This window comes from Lolium perenne, chromosome 7 (assembly GCF_019359855.2).
Source record: "Lolium perenne isolate Kyuss_39 chromosome 7, Kyuss_2.0, whole genome shotgun sequence".
Lineage (NCBI taxonomy): Eukaryota > Viridiplantae > Streptophyta > Magnoliopsida > Poales > Poaceae > Lolium > Lolium perenne.
In genome coordinates, this window is record NC_067250.2 from 48132416 (window position 1) to 48139867 (window position 7452).

Consider the following 7452-nt stretch of genomic DNA (forward strand, 5'->3'; position numbering starts at 1 on the left):
CGTTGGCGCCGGAATTCCCCGTGTTGCGCCGCACTACACTCCGCCGCCATCAACCTTCAACGTGCTTCTTGGCTCCTACTGGTTCGATAAACCTTGGTTTCTTACTGAGGGAAACTTACTGCTGTACGCATCACACCTTCCTCTTGGGGTTCCCAACGGTCGCGTGTTGAACGGAAAGACATACGTCAACTACGCGCAGCACACCTCAAGTCTGCCCTCCGCGATGCCGAGGACAAGCTAGAGAGCCTCCAGGACGAGGGCGAGGATATCCGTAAGGAGCATACCGCTCTCGTTAGCAACGATGAGGACTACATGGAAGAGGAAGGACTTGACGGGCTTGATGAAGAGGACGACAATGACCGCGCCTTCATCAACGACGAGGCCGTGGATCCCGCGCCTCTCCACACCGTCGAGGCTACCCCAGATGATGAGGAGGAAGACCCCGAGGAGCCTCCGTTTGATGACTTTTCCACCCCTCTCGACGACTTCTAGTTGTGCACTCGCGAGACTTATGTTAGGATGTGATGTCCCCGATGTAGTACCGTACTGTGTTGGTCCTTATGTGACCTTATGATGGTTGTGAACCTTGGTCCTTTTGGGTACTATCTATGGTTATGATTATGGTCGTTTGTTTTTGAGTTGATTGCCTTCTTCCGTTTTTGATAAAAAAATCGTTCATGCATTTACATACCCTCCCCCTTGAAGAGGACTTTCCTACCGGAGTTCCATTTGTCTTACCCTCTTCTCTCCCCAGATGGTCGAGACTCGCCGAGGAGGTTCCAGCTCCGATAACCCTCCACCCCCACCACCCCCGGATCCTAACATGGCCCAAATTCCGCGCCTCATAATGGAGGACCGTCAGAATGCCCACGCAGAAAGTGAAGCCAACATCGCCGCACTCAGGCAGATTGCCAGAGCCGCCGCCGGAAACCGCGATGATGAAGATAGAGAAGGGCACGGCAAAGAAGCTCCAAGATCACATCTCAGGGACTTTCAGAATACCAACCCGCCCGTGTTCTCCAAATGCACCGCACCTCGCGACGCGGATGATTGGCTCCGCACCATTGAGAACAACCTTGAGGTCGCTGCTATTGGAGCTCAGGAGAAGGTTCTTCTCGCCACTCATTTTCTCTCGGGCCCTGCGAGAGCATGGTGGGAGAAAGTCAAAGCCATGCAAGCCCCCGACCATGTCATCAACTGGGAGGAGTTTACCGCCAAGTTCCGTAAGGCACATATTCCCACGGGTTTGATCAAGTTGAAGCGTGATAAGTTCTTCAACTTGAAGCAGAACAACTCCAATGTTGTTGATTATCTCGACAGGTTTAACACCTTGGCAAGGTATGCCCCTCAGGACACAGATACCAATGATAAGAAGCGAGACCGCTTCATGAATGGTCTGCATGAGGAAATCCAGAGTATCCTTGTGGCTGAACCCTACCCTGACTTGGAAGCGATAGTGGATGCCGCTATTATGGTGGAATCCAAGCGCAAGGCTGCTTATGAGACCAGGAAGCGCAAGATGCAGCAGCAATAGGGTGGACCCAGCAACCCCAAGTACCACAGCCCACCCCCTGCTAGAACATCCAACCCACCACAGAGAAACCCCACCTGAGCTCCTTCCTATCGTCCCAATAGTTACAATACCAACCGTGCAGCTCCGCAAGTATCGTTCCAGAGGAGGAGGTTACAACAACAACCCCCGTCCCAATCCCCAGCTCGTACCCCGGGAGATGGTTGTTTCACTTGTGGGAAGCCGGGGCACTTCTCTCGTGAGTGCCCTACCAAGATAAAGACACCTCAGCGCGCCAATGCACCTAGGCCCAATCAAGCTCAAGCCAGAACTGCCTCAGGAAAGAAGCCCGTGATCAAGAAGCAAGCCAATGCTGCCCATGGACACCTGAATCATGTCAACGCTGAAGAATCTGAGGAGACTCCAGATATTGTGATGGGTACGTTCCTCGGCCATTCCATCCCTCCTGGAGACTTGTTTGATTCCGGAGCATCTCATTCTTTCGTTACCGAACCCTTCGTTAAGAAAAGTGGGATGGAGCCTACTGTCATGAGACGCCTCATGTTAGTCCAAATTCCCGGATCCACCGCTAAAACTCGTCTATCTTGCACACAAGTTTTTATAATTATACAAGGAGTACCTTTCCAAGTCGACCTTATAGTTCTAGGAGCTCAAGGTTTAGAGGTTATACTTGGTATGGATTGGATGACAAAGTATAAGGGACACATTGATTGCGCCCAAAAATCCATCACCCTAGCAAATGATCAAGGTTTAACAGTAAAATACACCGCCACCATACACTCATCTAAAGCCTTCTGCAAGAAAAGCATCTCTGGACCAACCATTGATCAGGTTCCCATCGTTTGTGAGTACCCTGATGTTTTTCGTGAAGAGTTGCCCAGTATGCCCCCAGATCGGGATATCGAGTTCATCATTGAATTAATCCCGGGTACCGCACCAATAGCTCAAAGACCCTATCGCATGAACCCTCAAGAGCTGATTGAGTTGAAGAGACAGTTGGATGACATGTTGAGCAAAGGTCTGATCCGACCTAGTGCTTCACCATGGGGATCACATGTGATCTTCATGGATAAAAGAGACGGTACTATCCGCCTATGTGTGGATTACTGTTTTCAAGACCGGAGATTTTGCCTATCTTCGAGTCACACCACTCAAAGGAATGAAGTGTTTTCACGTCAAGGGCAAGCTAGCACCAAGGTACATTGGACCCTTCAAAGTACTAAGCCGCCGAGGAGAAGTGTCTTATCAACTGGAATTACCCCTGAGTTGTCAGAACTCCATGATGTCTTCCATATCTCCCAACTTCGCAAATGTCTCCAAGTACCTAATACCCCGGAAGCCTTCAAGGATATCGATTATCGCGCTATCGATCTGTATCACGACTTAACCTACCGGGAGAACCCCATACGCATTCTGGAAGAGGCTGTACGAGTCACTCATCGGAGGAAGATCAAGTTTTATAAGGTTCAGTGGAGTAACCACTCAGAAGATGAAGCCACCTGGGAACGCGAAGATTACCTCAGGAAGGAGTTCCCCTACCTCTTCAAGCTCATAGCCTCGGAATCTTGGGACGAGATTCTTCTAAGGGGGAAAGTCTGTAACACCCCATTTTTCAGAACCTGCATATTTTCAAAACAACTTGAAAATTGGAGCCAACAAAAACTTTTGTTTGATGTTTGTGAGTGTGCTTAGATTTAATTCTTGCTTAACCTAGTTTGAACTTCACTTGGTGTGTTGATATGTACTTCATCACCTAGGGTTTTGCACCTCTGACAACATCACCACCTCTTATTTTTCTTTTTGCTCTTCAACACTTGTGCACACACATGTTGCCACCCTTTGGCACTTGCACATGGCATGGCCATTTCTCTATTCACCGCTGCCCCTTTTTCCTTTCTCTCTCTTTTCTTTTTGGGTGCTGCCAAGGGACAAAAGAAGAGGGAAAGCTTCCCCCTCTCTTTTTTCTTATTTTCCCTCCCTCTCTTTTCTCTCCCTAGTTTGGGTCGTGGACAACACCAGCTCTCCCTCCTCTGCCCTGGCCCAACCCTAACCGCACCACCCCCTCTCTTCTGGCCCACAGGCCACCGGTCGCCATTCTCCACCCAAAACCCTAGCCTCCCCCAGCCCGCGCACGCCTGCCAGAGACATGATGGCATAGAGCCTCGCTCGGCGCGCCATCGGCCTCGACTGCACGCACGCCTCCTCGACTCCCTCCCCTGCTGACGCCACCAGGAGGACGTCACTCCGGGCCCAGCTGGTGACGCCAGCCCTCGCGCGCCCGTTGGCCATCGCCACCGCCCACCCCACTACCGCACCCCTCTCCGCCTATAAAACCCCACCGAGAGCCACTCCTCTCCCTTCATCTCCCCCTCACTCATGCCGTTAGGCTTCCCAAACCCTTGCCTAGCTGCTGTCGCCGCTGCTGTCGCCGCCCGAGACGCTCACCGCATGGGTGACGCGCAGGTGGTCACCGCCGTGACGCCAACGACACCTCCCTCTCCTCTTGCTCGTCGCCAGCACCGTCCCCTGCAGCCCTAAACCTTTTCCCCTACCCCTTTCGCGTAGGTCTGCAGCGAGGCGACGACGACGACGATGCTCTGACGACGCCTGTGATGCAGACGCCACGGAACGAGGCGACGACGACGTGTCCGAGCGCCGCCAGGACAACCACGAGCCGCACGACCACGCCGCCCACACGTCTGCACGCCACCGATTCGCCGTGGACCGCCGGTAAGCTGCCGCGCCGCCCCTTTCTTCTCCTGTACCGACGGGCGCCATAGACGTCGAGTACGCGCCAGATATGGACTGTCGGATCTAGATCGGACGGGCGCATGGCGCATGCACGGCAACGTCGGCGTGCATGGCCACGTCCCCCGGCCTGGCCCGCCACGGGCCCCCGGCCTTTTTCTTTTTTTCCTTTTATCCCGCCATCGGAGAGCCCCACTGGGCCGGCCCATCACCGCAGCACCCACACGGCCCAGAGTTTCCTGCCCACGGGAAATCCGTTTAAATTTTTTGAAATAAATTTAAAACTTGAAATGTATCTGCAAGCATTTTTGTGAATAACTTTAGTTTGCTAGATCCAATTGAGATGATTCCAATTGCAGTAGAACAAGATTGAGAATATCTACCAGATGCCACTGACCATGTATTTTTAGGATTTTATACGATTTTTAGTAAATAGAACATGGCCATTGTATTCTGGTTAGTATTTCTAGCCTCTAAAATTGGAAAATTAATATTTTTGGATGAATCCAATTTTGTTGATCTTGTTTTGTTACTGTGCATCTAGGAAAAAATACCAGTAGTCTCTGTTCATGATATTTTGTCTCTGGTTATGAATGTATGTGTGTCACATGCAATGATAGGTTTAAAATCTATTTGTTTAATTCAAATCCTTGTCACCTTTTTATTTTAAAAATGGCCAACCTATGATTTGTTACTGTCAAACAACTCCCCTGCATGTTTTCATCATTTAAATATTTTACCCTTGGTTCTTGAGTTGTATTTTGATTGTATGTATCGTTTACTCTTGCGATGCTAGATACGAACGAGGGTGAAGTTGAAGGGGAGGACTTCAGAGAAGGATTTGAGGAAGACCAGGGACAAGACAACCAAGGCAAGCCATCTTTTGATCTCTGATGTGATGTCTCTTGGATGTCATCTTGTTGCTATCATTAGCATTTTGGTTCTATGTGTGATGATCTCCATATTATTGTCCTCTATGCTTGAATGCAAGCATGATATCTCTAGTAGTATTATCTTGTCAAGGTCTTGGTAATTAGTTGGATGTATGGCATCATGGCCGTTGTTATCCAACTTGGTTTATACTTCTAGCTTGAACATGTTCCACCTCGGGACAAGATTCAGACGACACCCCCTTTCTAGTGTAGAGGTATCAATGCCATGATCTTGGTGTATTCTCAAATTGTGATGAGTATGCCTATTTACCTAAGTAGTGTTGGTATTGGTAAATTCCCATTCCCATATATTGATTTGGTTAGACAACACCACAAATCTGTAAGTATATTCCCTCTTATGTTGTCATTATACATGCTTACCTTAAGCAAGTATGATCCACTCCAAATACCACATTTTCATACCATCATGGGCGTGATGACTTTCATCTCGGTCATGGTGATGTTTTAGTTCCACTCATGAAACTATAGGTTGGGAACCCCTCAAAGTTTACCTTGTTTTAAATGTTTATGAAAACCTTGGGTGAGTTAACCCAAGTGTATGTTTTAAGAAAGCAAAGGATCTTGACAAATATGTTCGGAAAAGTGGTGTATGGTTGTATGTTGGCAAGCCAAGGGAGTGTGGATGTTATGTTTTCAAAAAGGGCACTGCGTATAAGTGTTCGCCGTCCCAACTATACTAGCGCAACCACACTATCCAAAGTGGGCACGGGCTTAGTCCGTAGTCTGTCGAAATTGGCATGAGACATCTTCACAACTTTCTAGAGAGGGTCACGATGACCTCTGACGCCGGGTTGCGCTCTGAAGAAGGCAATACACTGTAGTTGCCTATAGCCGGACGATTACTGGGGGTCTTCTGTCATGGCACCGGAGATACGCTCAAAAGGAGGTATGCTGCCGGGGTGCCGGGAAGGGGTAAGCCCGCAGGGAAGGACTCGTGCCAAGGGAGACAGGCGAAAGACTATGACTAATTATCCGAGACTCGCATACTTTCATATGACGATCCGGGGATGATTCCGGCGGATTTATCGGTTCTTGTGGGGAAAGTGCGCAAACTCTGCAGAGTCAAAACTATTCGAATAGCCGCGCCCGCGGTCATGGACAAGTTGAAATGGCCATACTTAACCTGGGCTTGAGTTTTGTTTTTCTAAATGCTTTACAAAGGAAATGTGTGTTGGAGGTACCGGAAGGGTACGAGAAAGGCGTGTGTCGACCATATGGAGATGGTCGTGAGAAAATCAAACAAAGTGGGGGACTTCTCCTAGTGTTTCATGTAGAGGAACTCTTCTTCAATAAAGATATAGAGATGTCATAGCTATCTTTTGAAGTATCTTCTTCAATAAAGATATAGAGATGTCATAGAACTTCCCTAGTTTCTCCATCAACTGAGATGACGTGAAGCTAACTCTTCTTCAATAAAGATATAGAGATGTCGTAGATATCTTTTGAAGTATCTTCTTCAATAAAGATATAGAGATGCCATAGTACCACCTTAGTGTTCCCATCAATTGCGATGTCGGGATGCTATATCCATAAGAGAAACTTATACTCTTGTGCATGTTATATCCACAAGAGAAACTGATACTCTTGTGCATGCTATATCCACAAGAGAAACTGTCCTCTCTTCCTTGTCTCAATTGTTAGATCTTGTTAGTATCTTCGTGATGGGTGCGAGTACAATTCCAAATGTACTCACGGCTTTGTCCCTGGCTATTAACTTGGCCAAACTATGAGGAGGACTATCTCCAAGTCAGCTGCCTGTAGGTATATATAAGGCGTCTTCATAGTCTTCATAGTCCTAACAAGTCCTAATAATATTCATGAGATAAGAGGGAATTTTCCATGGCTTGTTTTGAGTAAGTTCAAAAGTTTAAAACTTGAGAACTTGCTATGTTGAAACAAACAACACTTTCATTCATTTCAAACAACACACATTACAAGCTAACACATTAATGGTTTTAAGAACCATTTATCCATGCTACGATACAAGGGATCCTGATACAAACTCACACCTATGCAAGTGAACAAGTGAAAACTACTCATCATCTACATCTATCGGGATGTAGTCATCTTATCCGGCCTCCATGAACTCATAGTCTTCCACATCAGTGTTCTCATCCTCTTCGAAGTCATCATCATCACTCAGGAAGGCTGCTCCTCCCTGAATGTCTTCACCTTCTTCTTCCATTTCCCTCAGCTGAGTCTCCTGAGCCTGAACAGTCT